General features: G+C 36.6%; 1 protein-coding gene and 1 long non-coding RNA gene across 2 annotated transcripts in view; both read right to left on the bottom strand.

Annotated features, from left to right (window-relative positions):
• The window catches only part of LOC133879580 (GABA transporter 1-like), a 124083-nt gene that overhangs the window by 95289 nt on the left and 15008 nt on the right, over positions 1–13786 (bottom strand). The gene's annotated exons all lie outside the window — the stretch shown is intronic.
• Positions 9388–11845, bottom strand: LOC133880394 (uncharacterized). Its single transcript, XR_009902258.1, has 3 exons — positions 11537–11845; positions 11166–11270; positions 9388–9596 (listed from the first exon to the last, which is right to left on the bottom strand). It is a non-coding gene; the product is annotated as an uncharacterized LOC133880394 (long non-coding RNA).

The following is a 13786-nucleotide window of genomic DNA, read 5'->3' as shown; positions in this document are numbered from 1 at the left end:
TAAGACCCATGGACTTTTACATGATATCAAAGCCAAGAAATAGGCGGTGGTGTCCCGTTCCAGCATCGAGGCTGAATACCGAGTCCTTGCCCTCACTACTACCGAGCTCTTCTGGTTACGAATGCTCTTCAAAGAGTTTGGCATCCGTTTGCATCGAGCTCCCACTCTATGGTGTGACAACATCAGTGCCTTGGCACTTGCCTCTAATCTGGTCTTCCATGCACGCACAAAGCACATAGAAGTGGACACCTACTTCATTCGGGAAAAAGTTGTTAATGGCGATATTCTCCTCAAATTCATCTCTACCCTCGATCAAACTGCCGACATCTTCACCAAAGGGTTAGTTGAGGCTCGTTTTGCTGCACTCAAATCCAAGCTTATGGTCACTTCACTCCCCATTCGCTTGCAGGGGGATGTCAGTGTACGTATCTCCTCAGCACCCAATAAGGAAACTCTTCCCCAAGCAGCATCTCCCAACATGGCAAGTCTCGCCTATGCAGCGCCTGTGCATCATTCTAGGAATATACATCCCAACAATCATGCAACCAAGAATCATGGCACTATCAAAGGAATTACACGCACAGCTGCCAGCATCATGAAAGAAAGGAAAGGATCACAGCAGCATAAGGAAAGTGTTGCTACTGTGATCCCAAGTCTACCCTCAACATAAATAAAGAATACATATTAGTTGTGCAATCCCTATAATTATGCTGTCCCATTTATTCTTGTAATGGCTATACTGTCCATAGATAGAATATAGACAACTCTGTAACACTATAAATACCTAATGTACCATGATGTTTTTCATTGAGCAATAAGAATATATTTCCTACAATATTCAAAGTCTTTCATAGACCAAGTTGAAGGGGGCCAACAAGATATTTTCCCCATCTGCTTCCTGTGGAGACATTCCATGTATAATCCATTATTAAGTTAGAATCAATTGCCAAAGCCTTTGTACCAAGAATTTTATTGACAAATCTTTGAATATAGGAATGATTGATGATGAATTACTAAGGGGTATCATTGGCCTGAGTTTTTCAACTCTCCATCGGAATTCCTTACAATTTGTTTTTCGAATTGCAAGATCCACTATATATAATTGGTTAAGTTGTGGGATTCCTAACAATTGGTAGATGGTTGTAGAGCCACCTATCTTGGACAAGTGAGCTTCGCACCCCAGACTGTCCGGGTAGGCAAATTGTAGAAATCCTTATCCTTATGATAAAGAAATTTGAGACTTCGAGTGTGTTTGCCACTCTATAATTTCATAGATCATCAAAAGTGCAATTTTAAACCAAATTATTGAAAAAATATTTTGGGAGTACATTTTTAAAAAAATTACAATTTAAAAAATAGAAAAATCTGTTTTTTCAAATTGTAGGCAAGGTGGCGTGCTTTTAAAAACTCACGATTTTAGAGATCAAACTAGGTTTTTAAAAATCGTGTTTCCAAATTGCATGTTTTAAAATTACTATTTTAAAATCGAACTTTTTTAAAATCACAAACTCAAATGACGACCCTTCCCAGACAACAAAGAGAAATTATCAAATAAGTGAGCCTTGAACCTTCAAATAAAAAACGATTGAACTGACCAACTCTTCAATGATCTTGGTACGTATGTTATTTTTCAGCTTTCTATTCTTTGTACAAAAGACAAACAGTAGAAGAAATTTAGTCATGACGAAAAAGAAATATGAATTGGTCACAAGGCATAAATTAGAAATATTCACCTAAAATATCTGTAGCCATATCCCGGTACCGGAGCTAGCGGTGGCCAAGCCGAGCATGGTGCTCCAAAACCATAGATAAGAGATTATAAGAATAGAAAGTGATCAGACCGGCCACAATGAGGCCTATAAGCCCCGCAGCCCAGCCTAGCAAAGCTAGTGCAAACGGCAGACTTAGAAGCGCCGGAGGCACCAAGGAAGTTGTCAAATGGTAGCCGGAATGCAACCATGACCCTGTCACCATAAATCCAAATTCTATCATCAAAGGTTTTGTTGCCAAACAGTTAAACACCCTTTTAGTAGTGGAGTTTTTTTTCTTTACCAAACAACCCTTACACTAACCTCCAGATTTCAGGACAAATAAAGCACCTGCGTCAAGCTCAACTAGAGCAATGACAACGCCATTTTCGTTGCCACCTGTCTGTGGTTTCTTTCATGGAGATTGGAAGCTCAGTTCTCATCTCTCTCTCTCTCTCTCTCTCTCTCTCTCTCTTATATAGATTGAAGATGAAACATGCATTAAAAGTGTAAAATGGTTAAGGCCATATATATAGATTGTTTGAATAACGTCCATGTTAAACTTGATTTAGTTACTTGTAGGTCTATCATCAAATATTGCCTTGTTTACCTTACCTTAATTTCTCTATAAATACTTATACGCGCGACTTAATATAATGCAATTTTTTTTTTCCTAATTTATTATAATACATTTTTTTTAACAATATAATACAATTCAATGCACTTCAATGTAGCCCTTATTCTTGTTTTCTTTCTTATTCTTTATATATATATATATTAAAATGGTAAATGTCTGTGGAATATTGCTTGTGGACCATTTGAATAAATGGTTTTGTTCAAAACATCGAAAGGGCAAAATAGATGATCATGACTACATTTTGATTGGTACTTTAATTTATGAATTAATACGTTTATATCTTACCCATGAAACATGCACCCCACAAATAAAAAAGTAAAAAAAAAAAGAAGGGTTAAATACAATTCGCTCCCCTGAAGTTGTCGGCCATTTTCAATTTGGGTACCAAAGTTTTAAAAATTGCAATGTACCCGCCCGAAGTTCCATAAATTTGCAATTTAGGCATTCCGTCACCTTTAGTTGTTAAACCCGACGGAAAAGTTAACATGTGCGTGTCACGTGCCATGTTCGAAGATAACGTCCAATTACCTTAATGCCCTTGAAAAACAACACACGCCTTTTAGGTAAAAATAAGAAAAATACAAACATTCGAGTTCTTCGGTCAGTTGAAAACACTAACTCTCGTGTTCTTCGAATCAGAGCATCTCGTCTGCTGTCAACAACTACGAAGTGTGACATTGCGACTGTGTGTTATGGAAATTAGGGATTTCTCTCATGAGGGCATTGAGGTAAGTGAAAAAATGAACATTTTAAATTTAGGGTTGTGTTAAAATTGGGGATTTTCGAGTTTATATTGTGTTGAAATTAGCCATATTCTAAAATTCCTTTAATGAATTTTGCGATGTTGCGAAATTTATTGTGTTGGGATGTTGCTTTCACATGTGAATGTTGAGTTTGCCGGTTTTGTAAAATTGTTGCATTTTTGTTTTGGGTCGACTTTAGCTGATGAGTTGTAATCATATGTTGCTTTCAAGTGTGCATAGATGCTGTCGGTTGTTGCATTATCATTTTGTGAGGTTGGGTCCACTGCAATAACGATAGTGGACTGTAAATCCAATTTATTTAGTTGCCTCGTAGGGTCTTTGTCATGTTGTCTTATTGGGAGAAACATTTATATGCTTGTTTAACAATAATGGTCCCAAATTGTACTCGATTGCATTATTTTCAATAACTCTCTTGCCTTTTGTCTAGTGGAAAAGGAGAATAAATCCTGCCTTTTTCTCTCTCCACCTCTTCTTCAGGCCCACATTCATGTCTTATACCAATATCATAATCAGAAAGTCTACTATTGCAGTCTTTATATTCATTACTCAAAAAGTCTATTATGTTTTTTTGTATTATTTGTTTACTCAAGTATTTTACCATTTCACCAGTTAGGATGGGGTCCCCCAAATTGGTCTTTGAGGTTCATTATGGGGACAGGATTGACAGACACTTCGGGTGTGAGTATGTTAGTGGTTCTGCTATAGTACATCACGAGACTTTTGGTCATGATAAGCTATCATTCTTTAAGATAGAAGGTATTTTAAAAGAATATGGTTACAAGTCTAGAGATTTGATGTATTTTAAAGACCCTGCGAAGAGTCTCGTGGATGGTTTGCACCTAATAACTTTTGATGATGATGTCTTGTTTTTGTCTTCTTGCCATATCGGCCATAACATTGTGCATTTATACATTGTATCGTTTGGGGAAGGGAGAGGTGATGAAAGTGATAATGAAGAAGATGATTATGAAGATGAAAATGACTATAGAGTTAGGGTTGGTTTGCATGATCCGTGGTGGGAAGGTAGGTTGAGTGATAATGAAGATCTGTTCGATGTTGATATGGATGGAGGTGATGGTTGGCCTAGACCCTCCACACAATCTAGTGGTGGTGGTGGTGGGGCTGGACCCTCCACACAGTTTTCTTTCGAGGGTGAGGTTGATGACAATACTGATGAGGGTGATGATGATGATGAATACAATACTGAGACTGTTGAAGTGGATTATGATGTCAATAATGTTGGTATGTCTGAAGGTGGTGGTAGTGTCATGAGCTCATTTGAGATTGCTGATGACGAGGACATTAATTCTAACATGGGGAGGAGGGATATATTGGAGTCACCATGTCCTAGTGGGGAAGATGAAGAAGTTACACATGCACCCAATCATGATTTCCATGCAGTTGACCTAGCTGATCCAGACATCAAACTGAAACAAAAATTCTCAGACATCAAGATGTTTAGAGAGGCTGTTAAGATGTATAATGTGAGAAGGGGGAAAGACATCAGATTTAAAAAAAATCAAAGGAGAAAGTGTATTGTGGTGTGTAGAGATCCAAAATGTCATTATTGTGTGTATGGCCGACAGATGGTAGATGAGCAGTCATTCCAAATGATTTCTATGCAGTCGAAACAATTGTGTGGCAGGAAATATAAAAATTCCATTGTAAATGCAACTTGGATAGCTTACAAGCTAATTGACAAGTTCAAGGTTCATCCCAACATGCCATTGGATGTGATATTGGATGAAGTGAAGGATAGGTGGAAGGTAGATGTGAGTGCAAGTTGTATGTATAGGGCTGGGAGGAAGGCTGGAAAACAAATTTTTGGCAGATTAGAGTGTCAGTATGAAAGGTTGTGGGATTATTGTGAAACTGTGAGAAGGACCAATAGAGGAAGTGTCATGTTGATGAAGGTGGAAAGACCATGCCCTGAGGTTCCACCCAAATTTCATAGGCTATACATGTCATTTGCAGCCATGAAGAAGGGATTTCTAGATTGTTGCAGGCCAGTTATTGGGGTAAATGGGTGCTTTTTAAAAGGGCCATTTAAGGGAATGCTCTTGGCTGCTGTTGGTCGGGATGGCAACGACAATATGTACCTAATTGCATATGCAGTTTTTGAAGCCGAAACCAAGGACAGTTGGACTTGGTTCTTGGAAACCCTGGTGTCAAATCTTTGAACACATGATCGGCATGCTAGGCCGACATTTATATCGGATCGACAGAAGGTGATTGCTTTGCACACCATTAGTTCATATATATATATATACTAGTCATTTTATTTATTGCTAATTTACTCTTTATTTCGTTTTTGTAGGGTCTTATGCTTGCCTTTGAGGATGTGATCCCGATGGCCGATCATCAAGCTTGTGTTTGACATTTATGGGCAAACTTTAGAGATGAAGGGCAACGAGGGGTTGCACTGGAAGATAAGCTATGGGCTGCAGCATGTGCCTATATCGAAGCCGAGTTCAATGCACATATGCAGGAGTTGAAAAGAATGAGCCAAGCTGCTTTTGAGTACATGGACAACATTGATCCAAGTAGGTGGTCTAGAGCATGGTTCCACGATTACCCTAAATGTGATCTTCTTGTGAACAACATATGCGAGTGTTTCAATGCCTACATTCTAAAAGCTCGTGACAAGCCTATATTGACCATGTTGGAGATGATAAGAATAAAACTCATGAGGAGGTATCAAGTCAAAAGAGATGGCATTTCAAAATTGACTGGGAAGTTATGTCCTAAAGTGGCAAAGAAGCTGGAGTCAATTAGGCTAGATGCAATGATGTGTGTTTCCCATTTTGCTGGTGAGAAGTTGTTTGAAGTGGAAGGTCCCAGACGATTGTTGTATGTTGTGGACTTGCGTAAAAAAACTTGTGGTTGTAGACAATGGGAAATGACTGGTATCCCATGTGCGAATGCAGTTTCTGCTATACTATTTGATTGTGGGGATCCTGAGGATTATGTCCATGAATATTACAGTTTAGAGACATACAAAAAGCATATGCCCCACTAATATACCCTATGCCTAGTGAGGAACAATTGGTCCGTGCTGTTGGGCATGACATATTGGAACCTCCAAGATGAAGAGTCACCCCAAGTAGACCTAGGAAGCTACGAAGGAGGTGTCCTGATGAGAGTAAAGACCTTAAAAATCCAAATAGAATGAGGAAATTTGGAGAAAGGATGAGATGCTCCAAGTGTATGGTAGTTGGGCACAGTAAAAGGGCATGTCCCCTAAATGGGGCTGGACCCTTTGCACAAGCTTCACAATCTGGAATAGAGGTTGAGTGTCCTAGCCAGCCTGCAGCAAGTGTGAGTTGACTATTTTCACTGTCATTGCTACTTATGTTTATTTATACAAATAATTTCTATGTCTAACATATATATCTATCTCAACTTTATGGTTTTATGGTATTTTATTCGGTCACAAAGTGCCTGTTCCAGCATATGTAGAAGAACCAAAAGCTCTGCAATAAGGGTTGGTATGAAGGTACTATAGTTAATTAATATTTGTCATGCTATGGCTAAGTTTATGGCTAAGTTTATGGCTATTAACAAATTGACAGAAAAATGTAAACTCAAGTCCATCTATTGCCACAAGGAGTTTCCAGCCAACACCTGAGGCTGCAAGGAGTTTCCAGCTAGCACATAGTTTCCAGCCAACACTTGAGGTTGCAAAGAGTTTCCAGCCAGCACCTGAGGCTGCAAGGACACTAGGAAACACTCAATCTGGTGCTGCACGATTTCTCCCACCTCTAGCATGGGGCAGAGTGCCAACCCACCAAATAGCTTCCAAAGCAGTATATGTTGCTCCAAAAGTTCGACAGTCTGCTAGGTTGAAGACTATGTTCCGCAGTGCTCCCATTAAAAAAGGTCCAACTGTAACCATTGACTTTGATAGTGATTCAGAACCTCAACGTGTAGTAGAGACTGGTGTATCACATGCTTCGGCAATCAAAGGCAAAGGCAAAGGCAAAGGCAAAAATATTGTGCCAACCGTTGAAAAAGGGATTCAAATTATGCAAGCGAAGGTAAAAAGGATAACCCAATTTGGAAGAACTAATTGTTGTTGTTTGTTGTTTTTAGAAGAACCAAAAACTGATGTTTGTTGTTTTGTTAAGAACCAAAAAACTGATGTTTGTTGTTTTGAGAAGAACCAGTTTTTGTTGTGTTTAGATACAATATTTAAGGCATGATTTGTAAGGAAATATGTAGGGTTCTGTTTTGATACAATATGTATATTGAATAAGAGAATGTGTTCTACCATGGTTGTTAATATTCTTGTAAATGTGGTGTTAGATATGTGTTTGCTAGAATTAGATTGTATTGTAACAGTACCTGGAGAGTGGATTTGTGTGTGTCTTTTAGGGTTATGTTCTTGAAGGTTTTGTAGGCATTTTCACAAGCCTATTTCAACATTGCCAAATGATAGTGCTTTGGTTTTGTTTTCAATTCTGTGTTGATTAGGAAATTACATATTATCTATTGCTAGAGGAAGTATCAAGGAGTAGTCTAAACACCTCTCTTGTATATTGTTGGAATTTGCAATCCTTGTTATAATTGGATGTTAGCTGTTGCAGTTTGGATTTGTTTACTTGGTTTGTAAAGGGTTTTGCTGCTATATGCAGCAATAGGCAGCAATAGGTTGAGGTCCATAAAGTAGCATTAGTGGTTTGGTGCTCTCAAGGTCAAACGGTGAAGGGCCAGTAGATGAGGCTTGTTTTCTGCTCCTGAACAGGATTGATGTGTATAATGGAGTTAGGTCAATGCCATACATAAATATTTTTCTTAGCAATCTCTCCCACAATAGATTGAGTTCTATATTATTTATCTCAACTAGCACAGTGGGGGAATATTAGGTAACATAAATCAAGTTATTAGTCTACAATTAAATTAACTTTCACCTGATTTGGACTAAGTGTTAATTAGCACATAAGTCCATGTTAGTCTGGTACATATAACTGAATAAACTTTTAATGATAACTATGAGTAGTGTCACTACAATAATAACAGTAGCTTCAAAACATGGGGTACATAGACATTCATTACAAAATTTGGGGTACATCATAGACATCATTACAAACACAAAAGTACTAAATCAGTACATATGGATGATTCAAGGCAATGGCATACGACAAACTTTGCTATTGTGTGTCCCTTTGTAAGTGTATCCAAACAAATACAGTGAAAGTGCGCAAAAGATCCATGAATAGAGAAGGACTTTCTGGTACTTCTTCTTCATTGTGTGGATTTGACCTCCCCAATCTCCACTTCTGACTTCAGTTGCTCAGACTATTTCTCAATTAATGCCTTGAGTTGCCCAATATCTATCCCCATTTCAGCTTTTACCTTCCTAACTTCATCTGCAACCATGCTTTCACATCGCTTTGCTTCTCCTACCAACACTTCGTGCCTCTGCCACAATAGTCTTGCCACCCTCATACCATATTGACACAACTCAGGATCAAGCCATTCAAAGAACGCACAATCACGGTTAATCTGTAAAACCAATAACAGTGATTAATCGCCACAACAATTTGAGACCATTATTCAATAAGAGTGAGTTTCATGCAGCTCCTCAACTACTTCACTAAGAAGGTAGAGACATCATAGATAGCTTAACCTAAACAATTTGAGACCATTATTCAAAATATCAGGAATGCATTAACAGTAGCTTAACATATACTGGGTTTCAACCTATATATTGATTTTCTCACATTAAATCCCAATGAATTATATGTTCTTCAATTTGTGCAGGTTTCAACTCATGAGAAAATTCTCATTATTATTTTGGAATATGGGGAACTTAAGCATGATGTATACACAGAACCACTTATAGGATTTCCATTGTTTTTTGGAGTGATATGATAGTGTACATTCTTTAAGAATTTGATTTAGTTAATTAATTTGGTAGAAGGGCATTCGACCTATTTTCTGAGCGACAACAAAAGAAAAGAAAAATAAAACCTAATATTCATCTACGCATTACTCAGTAAACTTTAGGTTTACACAGTGCTTTTCGTGCAAGAAACAAGTCAGACTACAAGGACTTAAAACATGGAAGTAGAGACCCAACATAAGAATCGAACACCAACAACCAATAATCATTGACATACAGTGACCGAGAAATACAGACCCACATTAGAATCGAACACAAACAACCAATGATCATTCTATACTCACCACAAAAATACAAGAATAGAAAAAATTTGAATCACTAACTTACCTTCCAATTTTCGCAACTCATGAATCTCCTACCGAAATTTTCAGTGGTGTGGGCAGTTTTCACCATCACAGGCTGGTCACAAAAACAAATGCGCTCAATTGAAGATGTGGCCCCACTGCGTTGCGTGGACTCGGAGGTGCTGATTTCAGTGGAAGATTCCACAGGTTGATTACTTTTCGAAGAAACCCTACCAGCAAAGATCGTGACCCTGTCGGCTTGAAGACAACAAAAGTCTCAAAGGTTGTGGCTTTTAGTATTTTTTTACCTAAAAGGCGTGTATTGTCTTTCAAGGGCATTAAGGTAATTTAACGTGCTAAAACAAGGGTATAAATGGGACGTTATCTTTGAACTTGGCACATGACATGCACGTGTTAACTTTTTCATCGGGTTTAATCGCTAAGGGTGACGGAATTCCTGAATTACAAATTTATGGAACTTCGGGGTACATTGCAATTTTTTAAACTTTGGTACCCAAATTGAAAATGGCCGACAACTTCAGGGGGGAGAATTGTATTTAACCACCCCCCCCCCCCCCCCCCAAAAAAAAAAAAAAAAAAAAAAAAAAACTCTTGGAACATATCAAAAACTGAATTGCTTGCAGTCCAAACTTTTAGTAAAATTAGACGTCCCTAATTATTAATTTAAGGGATAAAATAAATTGTTAGGAATCCGAATCCATATATAGAGTTATTGAAATGAAATCTACCCTGAAATAACATGTAAGGAAACCTTAGACAATGAACTAGTTTGGCAACCCATTGTCACTCTCCCCTTATTTTTTTTCACTTCTTTCAAAAATATCAAATCAAAAACATTCTAACTTTTTTACACTTTTTATATCACATCAATCATTTTTTATTATTATTCAAATAAAAAAATTCACTACAAAACAAAACTTTTTCACTTTTCTATAAAACATTCCTAAATTTTATATCACATCAATCACTTTTTACTACATAACACACAAATATTCCACAACCTAATCACTTACCAAACAAGCCCAATAATAATAATGGAATATCGACTTTGTAGGTAATGCATAAAAACCTAAAACTGACAGAAAGTAAATGAGATTTGCTTAAACTGACAGCAATAATGTTTAGAAATAATAATCAATAACAAATTATAACACTCAAAAATAATAAGCAAGAATGTGGTTTTTTTTTTTTTTTTTTTTTTTTTTTTTTTTTTTTTTTTTTTTTTTTTTGTATATAAGCTAGGTTTTCCACCTTTCCATAACACACACAAAATAAAAAATAAAAACCTACATTCTCATTAGTACAAATTTGGTCTGCCCCGTTAACACTACCTTTAGAGAGGAGCAAAGAGGGAAGACTCAGCTGCTAGTATTATTTTTGGCTTCTAAAGGTATTCCAGATCTTTAAAATTGTTGTTTATTTGTATTCTAATCTTTTGGCATGCATATAACAGTTCTAACACATATCAAGGTGCATCAAAACCTGTGCCCATAAACTAGAACATCACATAATGCTTCATTCATTTGAACAAAACCAAAATTTTGTTTCAGTTTTTCCCATGGAATAATTACTAGTGCATGAAAACCTCAACCATGCTACTTTGGTAGTTTTTGATCATCATGAGTCTTGGTCATTCAATTAAGCAGGCTTAGCGTTGGCTGGATATTCCAATAGGGACGGCATGAAGATAGCCGTAAAACTATAGCATACCAGGTCTACTGCAAAGCTAATTTTCTCGTTCAGATATTCCAGAAATATATAATCTACAACTTACGTTGATTTAGGCTGCTTGCAGAGAGAGTTTACCTTAATTGATTTAGGCTGCTTGCAGATAGAGAGAGAGGCACTCGGTCTACTGGGTGAGAGAAAGAGAGAGCAAGAGAGGGCTCGGTCTAGATACATCAATCACAACTATTCAAAGTTAAACCACAAATGAATACCGCAATTTTCACAAAGCTTGACAAGAAAATAAATCAAAAGAACCCTAAATAAGGTGTTTGAGGGATTAGGATTCAGACCCCCTAATTCAGATCTGAGTTTCAAACCCAACTAGATTGAGAATAATGGAACTGAGATTCTAGATCCAAAAACAAGTGGAAAAACAAGATCTTTCTGATACTACTAGAGGAGATCGAGGAAAAATGGAAGAAAAAAAAGAAGGAAAGAGAAAACCTGACCTCGGTGTGCTCGTTGGATCTGTACGGTGGGAAGCGATGGAGATGGGTATGGGTCATCGGAGATGACGGTCCGGTGGCGGTGGGAGGTTGCAAAGGCTGGTGGTGGTGGGCGGTAGCGACAACAGCTTTGTTTGGGAGAAGTTTTGAAATTTGGGGAAAAGCTTTTCTGAAATGAGGGGGGGAAAGGAAAGAGAAGCTGTATATTTGAATCAGAGCACCAAACGAGCACCACGGTGGGCTCGTGCATACCACGTGGTCGACGGTGGCCGGCTCACGGTGGGGTTGAAGAGAGGAGATGGAGAGAGGGAGGGAAAGATTTGGGGGGAAAATGGTTTGGGGAAGAAAAATGGGTATAGAAAGGACGTAGATGGGCTTTCAAAATTTGATTTTTTTTTTTTTTTTTTTTTTGGGAAAAAATATATATTAAAAGCTAAAAGGCCCTTTTCCACATAGGAAAGGGCCGGGCAGGGGACGGTAAAACATCCCCTACCTATCATTACTCGAGGGAAATAGATGCTTTCCGTTTCATTTAAAACGAAGAAGAGCCGGTTATTAGAGTACTAGTAATAGATATTTTATAGGTAATTATTTTAAAATATATATATATAGGAAAAATACCAAAAAAATCACAAAAAAATCACATACAACGGATTCCTTACAAATTTCTTAAGCATTGGGAATAGTACAGTGTTTCCCAATGTGAGATAGAGACACATGACATAAATAAAATGAAAGAAAAAAAAAGTAAAAAGTAAAAAAAATTATATATATATATATATACATATTTTAATGGTTTAGAGCAAAATTAAGAGTGAAATATTTAACTAAAATAAGGGATAAATTATGAAGTCGTGGTTAATTCATGACCTCTGCTTTAATATCATATTAAATAACCATTTATTGTAACACCCCCATTCAGGTGTGAATTTAAATTCCCTACAACAAGGAATATTTAACATTTGAAATATTAATATTTATCTAAAACCATGAAAAAATTACGAAGTCAAAGTTCGAATTCATGACATCTTTTTTAAATACCATATTAAATCACCTTTTATTTTAAACGATTAAATTAATAAAAAAATCATTTAAATTAGTATTCTAAAAAAAATATTCATTTAAATTAATATTCTAAAAAAAATAATATCCGAGAAACTTAAACATATATGGTTTTTAAATTTATTTTGTCAAAGCTTATGGGATTTGACAGAAAAATTTGAACCCTAAAATTAATGAAGCCATGTACATGAAGGTGGTAAACAAGCTTTTTAGTATTTTAAGAAAACTGTAATAATCAAATCTACGATTGAATCCTTTGTTAATTGGAAAATTGATTAATAAACTTAATTAAAGGAAGATCAAACACAAATTAATGATGAATCACTGACATTAAGGGTCGGCTTTGCCCTCCAAGAAGAATTTCTGCAACTACTCCACCATAGCATAAACCAAGTTGAAGGGGGCCAACAAGATATTTTCCCCATCTGCTTCCTGTGGAGACATTCCATATATAATCAATTGCCAAAGCCTTTGTACCAAGAATTTTATTGACAAATCTTTGAATATAGGAATCATCGATGATGAATTACTAAGGGGTATCATTGGCCTGAGTTTTTCAAGTCTCCATCGGAATTCCTTACAATTTGTTGTTTGAATTGCAAGATCCTCTATAATTGGTTAAGTTGTGGGATTCCTAACAATTGGTAGATGGTTGTAGAGCCACCTATCTTGGACAAGTAAGCTTCGCATCCCAGACTGTTCGGGTAGGCAAATTGTAGGAAATCCTTATCCTTATGATAAAGACATTTGAGACTTCGAGTGTGTTTGCCACACTATAATTTCATAGATCATCAAAAGTGCGATTTTAAACTAAATTATTAAAAAATTATTTTGGGAGTGCATTTTTTAAAAAATTGCAATTTAAAAACATAGAAAAATTTAATTTTTCCAATTGTAGGCAAGGTGGCGTGTTTTTAAAAACTCCCGATTTTAGACATCAAACAAGATTTTTAAAAATAGTGTTTCTAAATTGCACGTTTTAAAATTACTATTTTAAAATCGAACTTTTTTAAAATCACAAACTCAAATGACGACCCTTCACAGACAACAAGGAGAAATTATCAAATAAGTGAGCCTTGAACCTTCAAATAAAAAACGATTGAACTGATCGACCAACTCTTCAATGATCTTGGTACGTATCTTAGGTTTCAACTTTCTATTCTTTGTACAGAAGACACACAGTAGAAGAAA

This window comes from Alnus glutinosa, chromosome 10 (genome assembly GCF_958979055.1).
Source record: "Alnus glutinosa chromosome 10, dhAlnGlut1.1, whole genome shotgun sequence".
Taxonomy (NCBI): Eukaryota; Viridiplantae; Streptophyta; class Magnoliopsida; order Fagales; family Betulaceae; genus Alnus; species Alnus glutinosa.
This window is presented reverse-complemented; position numbering and strand designations above follow the sequence as displayed.